The sequence below is a fragment of the Bombina bombina genome, chromosome 4, assembly GCF_027579735.1.
Source record: "Bombina bombina isolate aBomBom1 chromosome 4, aBomBom1.pri, whole genome shotgun sequence".
Classification (NCBI taxonomy): Eukaryota; Metazoa; Chordata; class Amphibia; order Anura; family Bombinatoridae; genus Bombina; species Bombina bombina.
The window spans coordinates 807492588-807514238 of record NC_069502.1 but is presented as its reverse complement, the minus strand read 5'-3'; the positions used below and the strand labels follow the sequence as shown (position 1 = coordinate 807514238).

The 21651-nt window shown below is 42.2% G+C and overlaps 1 pseudogene; it reads right to left on the bottom strand.

Moving 5' to 3' along the window:
* LOC128657064 (gastrula zinc finger protein XlCGF26.1-like) overlaps nt 1-21651 on the bottom strand; it is a 45172-nt pseudogene that overhangs the window by 17323 nt on the left and 6198 nt on the right.

The following is a 21651-nucleotide window of genomic DNA, read 5'->3' as shown; positions in this document are numbered from 1 at the left end:
GACCAATATAGCCACCTTTCTTTGCAAGGACACTCAAAAGCCTGCCATCCATGGATTCTGTCAGTGTTTTGATCTGTTCACCATCAACATTGCGTGCAGCAGCAACCACAGCCTCCCAGACACTGTTCAGAGAGGTGTACTGTTTTCCCTCCTTGTAAATCTCACATTTGATGATGGACCACAGGTTCTCAATGGGGTTCAGATCAGGTGAACAAGGAGGCCATGTCATTAGATTTTCTTCTTTCTTGCCAGCCATGCTGTGGAGTACTTGGACGCGTGTGATGGAGCATTGTCCTGCATGAAAATCATGTTTTTCTTGAAGGATGCAGACTTCTTCCTGTACCACTGCTTGAAGAAGGTGTCTTCCAGAAACTGGCAGTAGGACTGGGAGTTGAGCTTGACTCCATCCTCAACCCGAAAAGGCCCCACAAGCTCATCTTTGATGATACCAGCCCAAACCAGTACTCCACCTCCACCTTGCTGGCGTCTGAGTCGGACTGGAGCTCTCTGCCCTTTACCAATCCAGCCACGGGCTCATCCATCTGGCCCATCAAGACTCACTCTCATTTCATCAGTCCATAAAACCTTAGAAAAATCAGTCTTGAGATATTTCTTGGCCCAGACTTGACGTTTCAGCTTGTGTGTCTTGTTCAGTGGTGGTTGTCTTTCAGCCTTTCTTACCTTGGCCATGTCTCTGAGTATTGCACACCTTGTACTTTTGGGCACTCCAGTGATGTTGCAGCTCTGAAATATGGCCAAACTGGTGGCAAGTGGCATCTTGGCAGCTGCACGCTTGACTTTTCTCAGTTCATGGGCAGTTATTTTGCGCCTTGGTTTTTCCACACGCTTCTTGCGACCCTGTTGACTATTTTGAATGAAACGCTTGATTATTCGATGATCACGCTTCAGAAGCTTTGCAATTTTAAGAGTGCTGCATCCCTCTGCAAGATATCTCACTATTTTTGACTTTTCTGAGCCTGTCAAGTCCTTCTTTTGACCCATTTTGCCAAAGGAAAGGAGTTGCCTAATAATTATGCACACCTGATATAGGGTGTTGATGTCATTAGACCACACCCCTTCTCATTACAGAGATGCACATCACCTAATATGCTTAATTGGTAGTAGGCTTTCGAGCCTATACAGCTTGGAGTAAGACAACATGCATAAAGAGGATGATGTGGTCAAAATACTCATTTGCCTAATAATTCTGCACTCCTTGTATATGCTTTTAGTGAACTGTATAACACTTGTTGTTAATTTTGCCGGACAGCTAGCTCCCAGTAACTGGAGTGTCTATTAGTGGGAGTTGACTTTGGCAGGTATTCGTAGCAATGGATATACAGAGATAAACAGTAGTGCAGAGGTTAATTATATATCAGGATGCAGTTAGTAGAAAGAGACCAGGGTTAAATGCAAGCAGCTTCAGTCTACAAACAGTAATGCAGTGGTTAATTGTATTTCAGGATGCAGTTAGTAGAGAGAGTTCACGGTTAAATGCAAGCAGCTTCACTATACAAATCTTACACTTGTAGTATGTTTAAGAGTACTTCAGAAGAGAGTTGCACAGTGTGTTTATGAAAGTTTATACAGCACCTGTCCAGAAGTCGCTGAATGAGATTTCCCCTTTAAGCAAACTGCAGCTTCTGTGAGTGCGATGAGTGCAGCACAGAGATCCGGTCCCAATGAGCTTGGTGAGCAGTGTGAACGCTGTGGTCCCTGCGTTTCCTGTTTGCTGAGTGGCGTGTCACGCCAGGTTTTTAGGAATACTCACAAGCAGACCCTGTATGGGGGAGGTGTGGAGTGAAGTCCTGCTGCAGATATGTAATGTCAGCTCCGGCTGAAGTAGAGGTATGCTGATAGAAAAGGAAATAAATACACAGTTTAAATCCTGTTATGCTGTAGAAAAGGTAAGGACTGGAACTGTAGCTATTACACTTCAATAAACCAGCAAAGGACCATGGGAGGAAGCAGGTTTATATTGGGTTCAGGTAGGAAGTTAACAAGATGTAAAGGTGGTATATAGTATTTGCTTGACACATTTAAGGTGGAATAGGAGGATCATGACACAGAGCAACGGGTTTAAACATAGGCTTGATTCTGACTAAAGCCTGACTAAACACCTGAACATCTGGGACATCTGCCAGACATTTGTGTAAAAGAATAGACAAAGCAGATATCTGTCCTTATAAGGAGCTAGCAGATAATCCCTTCTCCAATCCTTCTTGGAGAAAAGACAATATTCTAGGAATCCTAATCTTACTCAATGAGTAACCCTTGGATTCACACCAATAAATATATTTGCGCCATATCTTATGATAGATTTTCCTGGTGACAGGCTTTCTAGCTTGAATCAGGGTATCTATGATGGACTCAGAGAAACCAAGCTTTGATAGAATCAAGCGTTCAATCTCCAAGCAGTCAGACGCAGAGAAGTTAGATTTGGATGCTGGAACGGACCTTGGATTAGAAGGTGACATGTCCACTAGATCTGCATACCAAGTCCTGCGTGGCCACGCAGGTGCTATCAGAATCACTGAAGCTCTCTCCTGCTTGATTCTGGCAACCAGACGTGGGAGGAGAGGAAACGGTGGAAATACATAGGCCAGATTGAAGGACTAGGGCACTGCTAGAGCATCTATCAGTACCGCCTGGGGATCCCGGGACCTGGACCCGTCACACGGAAGCTTGGCGTTCTGACGGGACGCCATCAGATCCAATTCTGGTGTGCCCCATAGCTGAGTCAGCTGGACAAATACCTCCGGATGGAGCTCCCATTCCCCCGGATGAAAAGTCTGACGACTTAGGAAATCCGCCTCCCAGTTCTCTACCTCTTGGATATGGATTGCTGAGAGATGGCAAGTGATCATCCGCCCATCGGATTATTTTGGTTACCTCCATCATCGCTAGAGAACTCCGTGTTCCTCCTTGATGATTGATATAAGCTACAGTCGTGATGTTGTCCGACTGAAATCTGATGAATTTGGCCGCAGCTAGCTGAGGCCATGCCTGAAGCACATTGAATATCGCTCTCAGTTCTAGAATGTTTATCGGGAGGAGAGTTTCCTCCCAAGACCATAAGCCCTGAGACATTCCCTGAGACAGGTGGTCCTGAGACAACCACCAGAGAAGAGAATCTCTGGTCTCCTGGTCCAGATGCAGTTGAGGAGATAAATCTGCATAATCCCCATTCCACTGTTTGAGCATGCATAGTTGCAGTGGTCTGAGGTGTAGGCGGGCAAAAGGAACTATGTCAATTGCCGCTACCATGAGTCCGATTACCTCCATACACTGAGCCACTGATGGCCGAGGAATGGAATGAAGAGCTCGGCAAGTGTTTAAGAGTTTTGAATTTCTGACCTCCGTCAGAAATATTTTCATTTCTACCGAGTCTATCAGAGTCCCTAGGAAGGAAACTCTTGTGAGAGGGAAGAGAGAACTCTTTTTTATGTTCACCTTCCACCCGTGAGATCTCAGAAAAGCCAACACTATGTCCGTATGAGACTTGGCTAGCTGGAAAGTCGATGCCTGAATTAAGATGTCTTCTAGATAAGGCGCTACTGCTATGCCCCGCGGTCTTAGAACCGCCAAAAGGGACCCTAGCACCTTTGTGAAAATTCTGGGAGCCGTGGCCAACCCGAAGGGAAGGGCCACGAACTGGTAATGCCTGTCCAGAAAGGCGAATCTGAGGAATTGATGATGATCTCTGTGAATAGGGATGTGTAGATACGCATCCTTTAAGTCCACGGTAGTCATATATTGACCCTCCTGGATCAACGGTAGAATAGTCCGAATAGTCTCCATCTTGAATGATGGTACTCTGAGGAATTTGTTTAGAAATTTGAGATCCAAGATTGGTCTGAAAGTTCCCTCTTTTTGGGAACCACAAACTGGTTTCAAATTATTGAAAGGGTCCATACACCTAGGAGAGGGGGTGATAAAGAAAATATTCTAACCAGGAGGGAAACATACTGGATTAATGAATTATGTACTCTGTGGCCAAAAGGCTTAAATAGGGAATGCAATTGGACTGCCTTTTGGTAACTTAATAAAATAGAATGAAAAATTTATTTATAGTATTGTACTGTTAAAATCATGTATTGATGAATGTGCAAATATATGTAGATATTAATATGAGATTTGATGTCTCTGGAAATCTGCAAATGAATGCCCTAGTTGAATACCCAATATTGACTAGATATGTAGGTGTGTCTGTCTCTTGATGGATTGTGACTCGTGAGTTAAGATATTATAAAATTGAGTTAACTGATAAAAATAATTTATCCATCTAGAGCTAGACACACCAGACACATATATATGTTTTTAAATTTAAAATATTTTGATTATTGGAAACAATGATTAATTCAATTATGATAAATTTATGATGCATTTTTAAACTTGTATTAATGTAGAAATTTATGTCATTTATATATTGATGAAATGTTTAAAACATTTATTATTCTTAAATATATGAATTTTCACATATGATATGAAATCTATATATTGGTTAGATAACATGATGATTCACTAGGTGGCAGTATCACAGGCCATCAAAATGCACTTTAAAGCACATTTTTGTATGTTATATTATTGCTCGCCATTAGAGGGCAACATTGTATCACTTTTAATCACAATATTTGGCGCCAGTATGGCTATTTAAATGTTTGTTCACTAATCTATTGTCAAGCTTGAGAAAGGGCCAAGTTTGGGCCTGAAACGTTGCTTGTTGATCCCTGTTTTGCACATTAAAAGTCTTATTTTGCACCAGCTAGAACAATTTGATTTCTTTGTATCGATGCTGGGTTTGGTGAGCCTGTTCCTGGCTGTGCAGTGAGTGCTGTGCTTCACGCTACATTGTTGCAGTATTATCCTGAGGGAAGGCATAGCCTTTCCCTCCAGTGATGTCTGAGATAATCTCTTTCAGTTCAGGCCCGAATAGGGTCTTTCCTTTGAAAGGGATGTTCAAAAGTTTAGATTTTGATGACACATCAGCAGACCAGGACTTAAGCCATAACGCCCTGCGTGCTAAAATGGCAAAACCTGAATTCTTTGCCGCTAATTTAGCCAGTTGAAAAGCGGCATCTGTAATGAAAGAATTAGCCAACTTAAGGGCCTTAATTCTATCCATAATATCCTCTAATGGAGTCTCCATCTGAAGAGCCTCTTCTAGAGCCTCGAACCAGAAAGCAGCTGCAGTAGTTGTAACGGTACCAACCGGATACCAAGGGTTAACACCAGGGAACAATGTCCTGCATAGGGAATCAGCAGTTCACAACCCAGCCAGTTTTCAGGTTTTAAACAGAATGAATTTTATTAAGGCTCATATGCCCAGTATTTATGCAGGTCTGACCCCCCCCAGAAGGGGGGTTGAAAGAATGTTGTACATTAGATGGAGGGAACACGCCCTTTTACATGATACAATAGAATACCTTGCTCAAGCTGATAACAATTTAAACACAGACACACACTTGGCTTTCCTTATCATCTAGGGTCTGCTCTCTGAGGTTGATTAAACAATGGACTGTGTATCAATAACATTAATGACAGTGCATAATAGCTGAGGCTAAAGCTGAACACAGTTAACTCTTTCAGTGCTGACAGAAGGGTCTGTCACATCTACATAGCACAATATACAGCCTATAGACAACCTTTCTTACGTTATAGTCCAGAAGTGGCTAGGTTTGCCACAATGCTCCCCCAGAACCAAGCCGGCATACACAGTCTGATCCCAACGGATCGGCTTGGGGATGTCCGGGGCAACAACTTTCGGCTCAAGTAAGCTACGGGGTGTTCTCCGCCATCTGCTCCAACTTGGCTCAGTACTGCCCCCACCCCAAACATGGAAGCGTCTCTTCCCGGAGGGACTGGGCTTGGGTAGTCACAGGGTTAACATCAGCGGGATCCATGGGAGCATAGGCAGAAACAAGGGGGGCCAAGTCATTTCCAAGGAGAACATCAGCAGGTAAGTCCTTCTTGACCCCCACATTCACAAGTCTAGCGCCCACTCCCCAATCCAAATGTACCCTGGCAACAGGTAGGCGGAACACAGTGCCCCCTGCTACCCTCACAGCCACAGTGTCTCCAGTGTGCTGTTTCTCAGGCACCAAGTTCTCTTGAAGCAAGGTCATGGTAGCACCAGTATCCCGTAGACAACTGACCTCCTTCCCATTCACTTTAACCCGTTGCCGGTTATTCCGGTGGGCAGCTTGCACGGGGTCTGCTTCATGTAGGCTGCCCCAGCATTCTGGCGCCTCTACGTAGCAGGCCACAGGCTGAGGATTATGTGGGATTCCGCTAGCGGGTCTTCTCCAGGACTGTGCTTGATTCGCTGCGTTTAGGGGACACTCTGGTCTTTTGTGCCCTAGTTGCTTACATCCAAAGCACCGAATAGGTTGTGAGTAGCCCCGCGAATTGAACCGGGCTCTCTGAGGGTAGTTCGTGGCCGGAGGCCGTGTGGTATAGCGGTGCGCCGGGGGTTGGTAACTGGCAGCTGCTGGGGTGACTGGGGGTCTGTACTCCACTCTAGCAGTGGGCAATCGGTATACTGCTCCCCCTGCCCCTCGTACTGCCACGGATCCGCCAGTGGGTGCTGTATCCGGCACCAAATGGGGAGCTATCAGGGTTAAAGTAGCTCCCGAATCCCGAAGTCCCCGGACCGACATCACCTCATGCAGAATTCCCAGGGGTTCCTCGGCTTGGGTGCTCAACACCTCATGAGCGGCTGGCTCCGTTTGGTAATGGTGAGCAGCCGCCCTTGGGGCCAGGTTCTGTCTGACCTGGTTCCAAGCTTGTCTGCTCCGATTTTGGGTGCACTCACGTGCCATATGTCCCCACTGCTTGCAGGTGTGGCATTGTATATTAGCCCGTCCGTTGTTAGGCTGTAGTCCATGGTGCCTCCTGGCATCAAAATGCTGGTCTGCTAATCTGGCTGCTTCGGTTAAGGTGAGGGGTTTTCGATCTCTCACCCATTCTTGGGCTTCTGGGGACAAGCCGTTAAAGAATTGCTCCAACAGCATCAGTTGTCGCAATTCTTCCATGGTGGTAGCTTGGCTGGCCTGTATCCACCCCTGAGATGCTTGATCCAGCTTGTGGGCCCACTCTGCATGGGAATCTCTTTCTGGCTTGCGCAGGCCTCTAAACTTGCGCCGGTATGCCTCTGAGGTAATGGCATATCTTTCCAAGATCGCTCTCTTCACTTTAGCGTAATCCTTGCTGTCCTCCCTGGGTACAGCGCGATACGCTTCCGCTGCCCTACCGGCTAGCTTGCCTGCCAGCACCGGCACCCATACGGACTGCTCCAAATCATGTAACTCGCACAGTCTCTCAAAATCCTGTAAATACCCATCAATCTCATCCTTCTCCTCACAAAACATTTTAAATGCATGGTATGGGATTTTGGGTCTTACTGGGTTGCTGAGTGCGTCCAAAATGGATTCTGCTCGGGAGGATGCATTCCGCGGACTGTGTGCCATCACGTACTCCTGCACATCTGCCATTACCACGGATAGCATATCCCGTGGTACAGGTTGGGGTAAAAATTCCAGCCTGGTCCTCATTTCCCTCTGGTATAGGGTCTCCTCCATGGCTGCTGGAGGCGTAGCGCTGCGAGCTCTGTCTCCCTCCATCAGCTCAGCAATTAATATAGCCTTGGGTTTGCTGCTGCCTATCTTTCCCCTGGCTTCTAGCAGTTCCTTTTACGTTTGTCTCTTTAGCTTAGAATAATCCATCTCCATTCACTTCGGTCCCTGGTACTCCTTCCATCTTAGTCAGTATTGTAGTAATCCCCCTCTTCCTGAGGTTACTGGCTTGTGTAGTTGCTCTTCTGGGCGATAAGGTTCATTCCGTCGCTTGCCACCAATTGTAACGGTACCAACCGGATACCAAGGGTTAACACCAGGGAACAATGTCCTGCATAGGGAATCAGCAGTTCACAACCCAGCCAGTTTTCAGGTTTTAAACAGAATGAATTTTATTAAGGCTCATATGCCCAGTATTTATGCAGGTCTGACCCCCCCCAGAAGGGGGGTTGAAAGAATGTTGTACATTAGATGGAGGGAACACGCCCTTTTACATGATACAATAGAATACCTTGCTCAAGCTGATAACAATTTAAACACAGACACACACTTGGCTTTCCTTATCATCTAGGGTCTGCTCTCTGAGGTTGATTAAACAATGGACTGTGTATCAATAACATTAATGACAGTGCATAATAGCTGAGGCTAAAGCTGAACACAGTTAACTCTTTCAGTGCTGACAGAAGGGTCTGTCACATCTACATAGCACAATATACAGCCTATAGACAACCTTTCTTACGTTATAGTCCAGAAGTGGCTAGGTTTGCCACAGTAGTTACAGGAACAATGCACGCAATAGGTTGGAGAAGAAAACCTTGATGAACAAAAATTTTCTTCAGGAGACCCTCTAATTTTTTATCCATAGGATCTTTGAAAGCGCAACTGTCTTCGATGGGTATAGTTGTATGCTTAGCAAGAGTAGAAATAGCTCCCTCCACCTTAGGAACCATCTGCCCCGAGTCCCGCATGGTGTCAGATATGGGAAACATTTTCTTAAAAACAGGAGGGCCTGGTCTATCCCACTCCTTAGTAACAATATTCACAATCCTCTTAGGGACTGGAAAAACATCAGTGTAAACAGGAAGCTCTAAGTATTTGTCCATTTTACACAATTTCTCTGGGACCACTATAGGGTCACAATCATCTAGAGTCGCTAATACCTCCCTGAGCAATAAGCGGAGGTGTTCAAGCTTAAATTTAAAGGCCGTCATATCAGAATCTGTCTGAGGGAGGGGTCTTTCCTGAATCAGAAATGTCTCCCTCAGATAACAAATCCCTTACCCCTACTTCAGAACATTGTGAGGGTATATCGGATACGGCTACTAAAGCGTCAGACGGCTCAGCGTTTGTTCTTAACCCAGAGCTGTCACGCTTTCCTTGTAAACCAGGCAGTTTAGATAAAACCTCTGTGAGGGTTGTATTCATAACTGTGGCCATGTCTTGTAAAGTATATTAATTTGATGCACTAGAGGTACTTGGCGTCACTTGTGCGGGCGTTACTGGTTGTGACACTTGGGGAAAGCTAGAAGGCAAACCCTCATTTCCTTCTGTCTGAGAATCATCTATTGCTATATTTTTAAGTGCTAAAATATGCTCTTTATAATTGATAGACATATCAGTGCAAGTGGGACACATTCTAAGAGGGGGTTCCACAATGGCTTCTAAACACATTGAACAAGGATTTTCCTTGATGTCGGACATGTTAAACAGGCTAGTAATGAAACAAGCAAGCTTGGAAAACACTTTAATCAAAGCAAATAATACTTAGAAAAAAACGGTACTGTGCCTTTAAGTGAAAAAAAGATGCACAAACTCTGCAAAACAGTGTAAAAAAAGCAGTAAACTTTACGAAATTTTTACAGTAGCATCATAAAGCTTTAGTAAATTTGCACAGCTAAACAAATAAACGATTAACCCCTTAATGTAAAAACCGGATTGACAAAACGTCAAAAAACTGTAAAAAACGTTCAGCACCTTGCCACAGCTCTGCTGTGGTGCCTACCTGTCCTTTAGGAAAGATTTGTGGGGGAAAAAACTTCTTTTAAGCTCTCAAACACAACAGGACCCTCTGGAGAAGCAGCTGGATGTCTCTGAGTAAAAGAAACTGCGCAACTGAGGCGCGAAAATAGGCCCCTCTCACCTCACTCAATGTTATGGGGCCTAAAAGAAACACACCAGAGTGTTTCTAAACTAGCCATGTGGGTTAATAACCCTTAAACAAGCCACAATGACCCCTTAAAGTCCCTCAAAAGATTTTATGTTTGCAATAAAAAAACGTTTTTTCCTATCAGTGTCACCAGTAACCAATGAGCCCTTTATGCAAGCTGGGATTCTTACTAAGTGTCTGAATACAGCTTACCCTTCCCTCATGGGGATATTGTCAGCCTTTTCTAGAATTATCACAGTCTGTCTAGAAAAAAATAGACTGAACATACCATAATGCAGCTTAGCAAGCAAACCGTTCCCCCAACTGAAGTTTTCCTGTACTCTTCAGCCCTTGTGAGAACAGCAGTGGATCTTAGTTACAAAGTGCTAAGATCATTATCCTCCTTGCAGAAATCTTCATCCCTTTTCTGCCAGAGAGTGAATAGTACACACCGGTACCATTTAAAATAACAAACTTTTGCTTGAGAAAATAAAAACTAACATTTTGTCACCACACTCACTTTACCTTCCTAGTACTTAGCGTAGGCAAAGAGAATGACTGGGGGTGGAGCTAAGAGAGGAGCTATATAGACAGCTCTGCTGTGGGTGCTCTCTTTGCCACTTCCTGTAAGGAAGGAGAATATCCCACAAGTATGGATGAATCCGTGGACTCGATACATCTTACAAGAGAAAATTTAAAACGGATTTACAAGTTAATGAGGCTTCGTTTTGAAAGAGTTTGAGGTTGGTAATTTTAATTTCATAAATGTAATTTAAAATGTGTTTTAAATCAAACAAAAAAATGGTAAAAGTTTGTAATTCTTTAAGCACTTTAGGTCCAGAATCGGACGGAAAGTTCCCTCCTTTGGGACCACGAAAAGATTTTAATAGTATCCAAAACCTCTGACTGCGATAGGCACCGGGACAATAACTCCTAAGAGGACACATTCCATACACACCCCAGAATGGCTTCCCTCCTTTTTGGTCAGGAAGACGGGAGAGAGAGAGGAGGAATCTGCCCTTGGGTGGCTGAGACTTGAAACCTATCTTGTAACCCTATGCTATGACCTCCAGGGCCCATAGATCCTGCACGTCCCTGAACCAAGCGAGTAAAAAGAGCAACAGTCTGCCACCTACACGATCCATAAGAGGACCGGGGACTGCTCATTCATGCCGACAGACTCAGTCGGCTTCTTTCTCTGCTTAGATTTATTCCAGGACTGTGCTGGCTTCCAAGAGTTCTTGGTTTGCTCTGGCTTAGCGGAGGACTGCTGACATGGGCTTTATTAGAACAAAAATTTCCCTTAGACTAGTTCATATTCTCTTGCGGTAGGAGGGCACCCTTGCCTGTGACCGTGGTGATAAGGTAGTCCAGCTTGGACCAAACAAAATCATTCCCTTAAAGGGGAGGGAAGGAAGTCTAGACTTAGAAGTCATATCCGCAGACCATGACTTAAGCCAGAGCCCAAAGGGCCTGAACAGAAAAAACAAAAGCCTTAGCATTCAGGCGAATAATCTGCCTAATAGCATCACAAATAAAAGAATTAGCAACCCTCAAGGCCGTAAATCTTTCCTGAGTAACGTCTAGGGGACCCTCCACGCCGATCAAATCCTATAAGGAGTCACACCAGAAGGTAGTTTCTCCAGCAACCGTGGCAACAGCCGCCGCCGGTTGAAACAAATATCCTGTATGTTGAAACATCTTTCTTAACAGAGTTTCCATCTTTTTTCCATGGGCTCTTTAAATGAAGAGCTTTCCTCAAGCGGGGTAGTAGTATCTTTAGCAAGAGTAAAGATAGCACCATCCCTTTTAGGAACGGACCCCACAACTCCATTGAGAGTCCAGGACCGGGAACAATTTGTTAAAGAGAGAAGAGGGGAAAAAGGAATCCAATCCTGTCCCATTCATTCTTAATAATGTTCGCCATCTAACAGGTGAAGGGAAGGATAAGGTACCACCCTGTCCTCAAACTCTATCCAATTTAGGAATCAAAGGTTCATCAGGCAATTTGGCCTCTGGGACATCTGAATTCGCCTAAAATGTCCTTTAGAAGAGAGCGCAAATTCCTAAAACTAAAGTCTAGTTCCTCCGCAGCCGGAGGTTTAGAGGCAGCAGACTCCGACCCAGAATGTTCATACTCTGAAGTCTCAGAAAGAACTTAATCCTTGGATAACCCTATCCGTTAAATCCAATAAATTATCTGATGTATTCTGGGAAGGAGTGCAATATGTAACCTTTCACTTGTGCTTAGCAGGGCGAGGTAAAGCATTAAAGGCTGCAGGCACCGCCGTCTGAACTTCGCAGAAATGTCTGGTGAAAAAAAGGCCCCCTCCAGATGGAGGATAAGCAATGCTATGGGAAACTGCATGTGTAGAGAGATCAGAATGTAGGGTACGCACCTCACTGGACGACAACTACTCAGAGGTGGACAGCTCGGTGGTATCAAACATGTTTGATATTATCACGGCATATGGAACATAATTGAGAAGGCGGACCTAAGGCCTCCTCACAATATAAACAGGAATTACTCTTTAGGAATAGAGGGAGTACCTTCTAAAGTAACAGAATCCTCCATCGCTAGTGCAATAACCGGAGAACTATAGAAATAAAACAATCTTATTTTATTGAAAAAACGGCACCTTTATACCCCAATGGCTGTGGCACTCATCACCTCCTATGAAACAGACTCTAGTGAAACACTCTCTCCGTCGCCACACGGTCAGGAATACAGAAATGGAGAACAAAAACGTGACCACGCCCAGTCACAAGGCTGGATTGAAGACTTCTGCTGCTTCCTTAAGGATGGATGTCCAGTCTCCAGAACTGTAAGTCGATCTTCAGGGGGTTAGTGTTAGGTTTTTTTTAATGGTGTATTGGGTGGGTTTTATTTTTAGAGTAGGGTTTGGGCGGAAAAAGAGCTGAATGCCCTTTTAAGGGGAATGCCCATCCAAATGCCCTTTTCAGGGCAATGGGGAGCTTAGGTTTTTTTAGTTAGTTTTTTTTTTTTTGGTGGGGGGGTTGGTTGTGTGGGTGGTGGGTTTTACTGTTGGGGGTGTTTGTATTTTTTTTACAGGTAAAAGAGCTGATTTCTTTGGGGCAATGCCCCGCAAAAGGCCCTTTTAAGGGCTATTGGTAGTTTAGGCTAAGGGTTTTTTTTTATTTTGGGGGACTTTTTTTATTTTGATAGGGCTATTAGATTAGGTGTAATTAGTTTAAATATCTTGTAATTTGTTTTTTATTTTCTGTAATTTAGTGGGGGTTTTTGTATTTTAGCTAATTGTATTTAATTTAGATAATTGTATTTAATTTATAGGTAATTTATTTAATTGTATTGTAAGGTTTGGTGTTCGTGTAGAAAAGGTTAGGTTTTATTTTACAGGTAAATTTATAATTATTTTAGCTAGATAGTTATTAAATAGTTCATAACTATTTAATAACTATTCTACCTAGTTCAAATAAATACAAACTTGACTGTAAAATAAAAATAAACCCTAAGCTAGCTACAATGTAACTATTAGTTATATTGTAGCTAGCTTAGGGTTTATTTTACAGGTAAGTATTACGTTTTAAATAGGTTATTTATGTAATAATTGTAAGGTTTATTTAGATTTATTTTAATTATATTTGTTAGGGGGTGTTAGGGTTAGACTTAGGTTTAGGGGTTAATAAATTTAGTATAGAGGTAGCGTCGTTGGGGCGGCAGATTAGGGGTTAATAAATGTAGGTAGGTGGCGGCGATGTTAGGAACAGCAGATTAGGGGTTAATAATATTTAAATAGTGTTTGTGATGCGGGAGTGCAGCGGTTTAGGGGTTAATATGTTTATTCTAATGGCAGTGATGTCCGGATCGGCAGATTAGGGGTTAATATTTTTATTTTAGTGTTTTGATGCGGGAGGGCCTTGGTTTAGTAGTTAATATGTAGTTTATGGGTGTTAATGTACTTTTTAACCCTTTAGTTATGTTTTATGTTACAGCTTTGAAGCGCAAAACTCATAACTACTGCTTTTGGAATGCGTTACGGATATTGGCGGTAAGGGCTGTACCGCTCACTTTTTGGCCTTCCAAAACAAGCTTGTAATACTGGCGCTATGGAAATCCCATGGAAAAAAATCCTTACGGAAATTGCGTAAGCTGATGTGAGGTATTTTCAGGTATGGCCAAAAAAGTGAGCGGTACAGCCTTTTTGCCAAGGCTTATAATAGCAGCGGGCGTTAAAAAGCAGCGTTATGACCTGATAACGCTGCTTTTTACATTACCGCAAAAACTCATAATCTAGCCATAAATATGTTACCACATAATAGTCCTAACTGTCCATTTTATTAGGAGAGAGGAACAAAAAGAATACCATCAGGTATCAGGAGAGGTCCTTTATTTCTGTCCATCCTTCTTAAAAGGAAACAACTCTTTGTTGGTGAGTGCTATTAGGGTGAGCCAAGATATTTGGTCCACAGCAGATCAAGTTACTAAACAAGAAATGTTACTTTATAGTAAACTGTCACTGTAGGAATTTACTACTCACCTTTGGTAATTGGAAAACTGCTCACATACGGCTCCTCTCTATGCTCAATCTTTGTAACAAGTAAAGGTTTCATATGAACATATCCTGTATGGACAGAAATAACAGGTTATGCGAGACAGAAATCACTATATGGAGTCAGTAAAAGTCAGTAAAAGTATCAGTAAAAAGAATTTTTAACCGCAAATAACTTTTGAGTAAAAGAAAAATGTATAGAAAAAAAAATACATTTGCAATTATGCTTCCCACACCTAGAACTATTATGAAGAGCCTATGACTGGGCACTCACTGTGTATTATGACATCACACACAGTACACAAACAGAAAGAGAAGCAGTCTGCCAGGAACAAACAACCGCTCAGTCGTTTGTTCTATGGCCCAGTTACCACCTGAGTGTAGCTTCTTTTAGCCCAAATTGTGCTTTTCACAGAGAAAAAAAGATCCTGCCTAACAAGGTCAGTCCAGCCCTGAAATACCAGGCAATTCTCCTCTGAATAAGGGAAATGGCAACCCCAGATGATTGTTTTAGCTTCCTTTGAGCCTCATCAATGAGGTGCAGCCATATCCCTTTGAGCACAAGGAGTCCATGTCTCGTTTCTCCCATCGCCCTTAGTGAGACTTTGCCCAGGGTCATAATACTAATAAATAAGAAAGAGAAGCATCTGCCACACACATGCATGACAGGATCACTATGGGCCAGTAGCACAGTGTGTGATGTATAAATGGTTATGGGACCTCAGCTAGATGAGCAAGCAGGGAGCAGTGCAAGGGAGGGTTACACAGGGCTGTAGATCTCATGAATAATTTTATTAAGCAACAAATCCATGTTATAACCAACTCACAGATTTTATAGATAACAAACATAAACAGGGGCGTCACATGACCAAGTACAGTAGGATCTGGACTATTAGATGATATAACATAAATTAATGCAGTCACATGTAATGTTGCACCAAAAGCGAAACGTGCAAATCAGGCAGGCTGGATTCTCACAGTCATCTAGCAGACTGATCTACTGCAAAACACCAATAACGTTGTCAGCAATCCCCCAGCAGACTCGTGTTTCAGGGGAACTATGAGTATACAGCAAGTTTTAAAATCAAAACTACATTTATTGAAAGCAATGAGGTAAAAAAACTAGCTGTATACTCATCGTTCCCCTTTTCACACACACAAGTCTGCTGGGGGATTGCTGACAATGCTATTGGTGTTTTGCAGTAGATCAGTCTGCTTGATGACTGTAAGAATCCAGCCTGCCTGATTTGCACCTTTGGCTTTTGGTGCAACATTAAATGTGAGTGCATTAATTTATGTTATATCATCTAATAGTACAGATCCTACTGTACTTGGCCATGTGAGCCTCTGTTTATGTTTGTTATCTACAGATTACTGATTTTGGGAGATGAACCTTATCCCACTACAGTGAGCAGCCTGGGCTTGGACTCATCTTCAAACTTATAAGACTCTGCACATTTTATACTCAGCCCACTGACGCATTAGACATTGTTTGCTATCGCTATTGGGACGGTTTGCTTTTGTAACCATAAGCTTATTTCTTGCTTTCTTCTTATGAGGGCGCCCTATAATTTTGCTTGTTTGTACCCAGATTGTATACCTGTTTAACACAAGCCCAGCTTATGTGTCACTTATGTGTTTTCCTCTTTGTCCCATCCCCTGTAGAGTTATATAAATTATTACCTAGAGACCTGAGGGTCTGGTAATTCTCCATCATCACATCCTTATAAAGCTCTTTTTGTTCTTCAGCTAAACAGCCCCACTCCTCCTCCGAGAAATAAACTGCAACTTCATCAAACTCCATTTGTTCCTTAAAATAAAAAAATCTCAAACCATAAAAACAGGATTTATATTGTAAAGTATAAACCACACAGACTGTGTCAATGACCAAATCCAGAGATTGTCTGATGACCCTGGGGTATTGCTGTGTGTGTTGTATAAAGGTCGCTCAGCACCAGACGATCACCCATATACGCATAAGGCAATTTCAGTGGTGAAACAGTCAATAGAGAACAATCTGAAGAATCACAGACAAGAACCAGGAGAAATGTTTGGGGATATCAGAAATGTAGAAGATCAGATACAGGAAACTCAGACAGGAATTTAAATAATGATATAAACAGAAGAGGACAGATGGGAGAAGCAATTAGGCCAACTTAAGTTATTGGGGTCTCAAGGAACAAAACAGGAGAGTAAGAGAAGAAATTGAGTTTCTAAAGAAACAGCTGACAGAGTTGGAGTGCTCAACGTAAATAAAAAAATGTAAGCATGTTTGTTTGCACTGCATTTTTATTATGTAATGTGTACTTTTAGTTTTAAATACAATGACTATTTTTAAGTTGTTTAATAATTAAAGTGAATGTCAATTTTTATGAATTAGTGCCCGGTTTTTAATAATCCTATTAAAAACAAGGGCACTTTAATTCATCAAAATTGACATTTCACTCGTTTTCTTCGAAAACTTACCTTTTATTCCTGGCAGCTGCTCCACCACTTCCTCCGCCCGTCGAAAGCCGTCTTCGCGGGTCAAAAAGGACGAATCCTGCTTCCTCCAATCACGGCGTTGCAAGATTCCCCTGGGGTAGTCGTGATTGGAGGAAGCCGGATTCGTCATTTCTGACGTCGCAGAGGCTTACGTCTAGGGGAATCGCTGGAGCAGCTGCCAGAATTAAAACATACGTTTTTGAAGAAAACTAGTGAAATGTCACTTTTGATTAATTAAAGTGCCCTTGTTTTTAATAGGTTTATTAAAAACCGGGCACTAATTCATCAAAATTTACATTCACTTTAAGTTTTAAATATGCCAATATTTAGAATGCATAGTTAAAGGGACACTAAACCCAAATTATATCTTTAATGATTCAGATAGAACATGCAATTTTAAGCAAATTTCTAATTTACTCCTATTATCAATTTATCTTCATTCTCTTGCTAATGTTTTTTTAAAAGCAGGAATGTAAAGCTTTGGAGCTGGCACATTTTTGGTTCAGAACCTGGGTTTTGCTTGCTTATTGGTGGCTAAATGTAGCCACCATGAAGCAGGATCTATCCAGGGTGCTGAACCTAAAATGGGACGGCACTTAAGCTTTACATTTCTGCTTTTTAAATGGTTAAGTGTTTTTTACCATAGACTAAAAATATAAGTAATATTACATTCAAAATTCCAGATACATTAATAGCCACACACAACAGCAGATAGGTTACAATATGACGTATCATCCTCACCTCCCCAGTCAGCATGTACAGTAGATCTCTGAGGTTTGGTTCTTCTCAGTCGTCTTCTTGTTGGTCACACATGAATTAGCACCAATGCTCCAGTAACTGGTTTTGATCCTTAATGACACTGAACAACAGGTATTCACCTTGTCAATGAGAGTAACACTGACCTATAACTAGAGGAGGGTGTAAATGTTACATATTAATGCACAGATCTGTTTCTACATCTCTCAAACCTCACTTATGTCTCAATAATTCAGGAAAACTGCAGAATGTGTGACGTACAGGTTTAATTTCCTTTTTAATGACATTTCTGTAGATTCTGTAAGACTCGAAAATCCTCTCTGCTCTCTCTAACGTATATTGTTTAAACTTTATTACAAGAAAAGGCTAATAAGCTCTCACATGTCCTGATCCCTGCTACGCCCAATGAGTTCTCACAGTATTAACAAGGTGAGGCCAGATGAGACAGTCCTAAACCCCTTAATAAAGGGATCAGTGAGAAAAATGTTATACCCTGAGTGGGTTTTATTGACCTCTGAGACACTCAGCACTCACCCCAGTAGCAACAGTGTGAGTGACCCTAATAAACAATTTACATACACTGGCAGGGTCTAAAAATACTGTGGTGCTCGGTATTCTGGTTACACTAAACCCTAAAGGTTTATACCCCAATGCCCGATACACACTGTATAAGCACACTGTGTATGAGGCAGAGGGTACCTCTCTATAATATTATATATCTGTACACAGTCCCCTCCCCAGTACCTTATATATAGATATATAATTATAATAGAGAGGTTCCCTCTGACACACACAACACACCCCTCCCCAGTACCTTATACATAGATATATAATATTGTAGAGAGGTTCCCTCTGCCTCACACATAGTCCCCTCCCCAGTACCTTATATATAGATATATAACAATACTGCAGTGTTTGTGTCTCCAGGAACATAAAGGGGAGCCATATTTTGGGGTATAAAGTCCCTGCTTTCCCCATAGACTTTTCCCAGCCTGCTCTGCTCACCTACATGGGTATATTACATCAAACCCTCAGCCTACAGGTCTTTATACATTTGTAACTGTTTACTGTACACAGACACTTACAGTAGCCCTGTCATTACCTACTGTACAAACTGTTGAGAAAATAATGTTCCCACAGCACAGCCTTAAAGGGACAGTCTACACCAAAATTGTTCTTATTTAAAAAGATAGATAATCCCTTTATTACCCATTCCACGTTTTTGCATAACCAACACAATTATAATAATATACTTTTTACCTCTGTGATTACCTTGTATCTAAGCCTTTGCAGACAGCCTCCTTATCTAAGTGCCTTTGACAGACATGCAGTGTAGTCAATCAGTGAAGACTCCTAAATAACTTCACGGGAGTGAGCACAATGTTATCTATATGACACATGTGAACTAGCACAGTCTAACTGTGAAAAACTTTTAAAATGCTCTGAGCTAGGAGGCGATTTTCAACTGTTTAGACATCTTTTGAGCCTAGCTAGGTTTAACTTTTCAAAAATACCACCAAGGGAACAAAGCAAATTTGATGATAAAAGTAAATAGGAAAGTTGTTTAAAATTGCATGCCCTATCTGAATCATGAAAGTTTAGTTTTGACTTTACTGTCCCTTTAAAGGGCAGCTCACTGCGTGGTCACACAGTCTTAAAGTGACAGGCAAAACCCCACACAGCCTTTAAATGGTCAACTAGCACCACATACACACCGTCTTAAAGGGATAGATCACAGTAATCTTCACACAGCACAGTCTTAAAGGGCAGCTCACCGCCTGGTCACACAGTCTTAAAGGGACAGGCAAAAAACACACAGCCTTCAAAGGGTAAACTAGCACCACATGCACAGACAGTATTAAAGGGACAGATCACAGTAATGTTTACACTGTGCAACCTTAAAGGGCAGCTTGGCACCTGCTCACACAGTGTTAAAGGGGCAGGTACACACAAACTTATTGGGTAAACTCACACCACACGCACAGTCTTAAAGAGGCAGGCACACACAACCTTTAGTGGGTAAAGTCACACCACATGCTCAATCTTAAAAGGACCAGTAAGTACCGTAGATTTGCATAATCAACAAATGTATGATAAAAAGGCAATACAATAGCACTTAGTCTGAACTTCAAACGATTAGTTGATTTTGTTTTGACAAATTTCAACATTAAAGGGACACTCAGGTCAAATTAAACTTTCATGATCCAGATACAGCATGTTATTTTAACCCTTTGAGTGCTAATGACGGCTCTGAGCCGTTAGAGTTTCCCACTCTGGTGCACACGCTCAGCACCTTATACACAGACATATAACACTACAGAAAGGTACCACCTGCACACGCTCAGCACCTTATACACAGGCATATAACACTACAGAAAGGTACCACCTGCACATGCTCAGCACCTTATACACAGAAAGGTACCACTTGCACATGCTTAGCACCTTATACACAGACATAACACTACAGAAAGGTACCACCTGCATACGCTCAGCACCTTATACACAGACATATAACACTACAGAAAGGTACCACCTGCACATGCTCAGCACCTTATACACAGAAAGGTACCACCTGCACATGCTCAGCACCTTATACACAGAAAGGTACCACCTGCACATGCTTAGCACCTTATACACAGACATAACACTACAGAAAGGTACGACCTGCATACGCTCAGCACCTTATACACAGACATATAACACTACAGAAAGGTACCATCTGCACATGCTCAGCACCTTATACACAGACATATAACACTACAGAAAGGTACCACCTGCACATGCTCAGCACCTTATACACAGACATATAACACTACAGAAAGGTACCACCTGCACATGCTCAGCACCTTATACACAGACATATAACACTATAAAAAAGTACTATCTTTCACACACACACAAACACCTTATACACAGACATAACACTGTGGAGAGGTACCATTTGTCTCTCACACACACAACACTGTATACGCAGACATATAACACTTTAGAGAGGTACTATCTGTCTCACACACAACCCCTTATACACAGACATATAACACTATAGAGCAGGGGTCGCCAACCTTTCGGGCCTCAGGGACCACTAAACTCACCATTTTGAATCCCGTGGACCACTAACATTACTTTTTTTTTTATATATATATATACATACACACACATACTGTACATAACTAGTATAACCATAGCTAAGTTTACATTATGAATATATTTACACATTTTTAAGAATTATTTTTTGGAATTAACTAACTGAATGACAGAACTGAGAATACTTCCAAATGACAGATGAAGGGTGAGTGACAACTTTTTAGCTGGAAACAGAGAGGCAGAAAGTGGGGTAAAAGAATGTTTAAAGGACCACAAGACTTCCAAGTCACCTCCCCAGTTAGGAATTATTCAAAACTACTTATGATCATGGACAGACATTGGAGTCATAAATTAAGTTTATATCAGAAAACTCTCAATATGGATGTGAGCTAACCACGACTGATGTTACTGGCAATTACTATAATACTGGTGGGATATGGCTGATCAGCTGGATGGCAATTAGTGGAATTCAGGTGGAATGGCTTTGTGCGCTGGAAAATTATTAGAATGAAAAATAATTAATATTAAATAAAAAAAAAAAAGAAGATGGAGGGTAGGAAGACAAACAGTGATGTAAGTCTATCTGAAGGAATTAGGAAAACTACTACAAAGAGACAGGTAAAGGGAAGAAAATAAATGAAATATGAGAAAACATTTTTAAGATTTTCTTTTTTTATAAACTTTAATTCCACTATTTCAAGCCAAGACTATACCAACCTCTGCTGGACTTAGAATGGAAGCATCTTTCTCTGAACAGTGCGCCGGGCAGGAGGAATTAAAAACACAATCTATTTGCGCAGTACTATGCAATGTGCGTAGGGAGATTGTAATTTAACTCCTCCTACGTCGGTTTTCACTGATGTCCAGGCAGGTACTGTAGGGAGTTGCGGCATGACAGGGGTGACACCATCAGAGTAGATTAATTCCTGCTTGATGGTGTCAAGGACCACCAACATCTTCTCGTGGACCACCAGTGGTCCATGGACCACTGGTTGGCGACCGCTGCTATAGAGAGGTACCATCTGCCTCACATACACAGCTCCTCCCCAGCACGTTATAAACAGACACATAACGC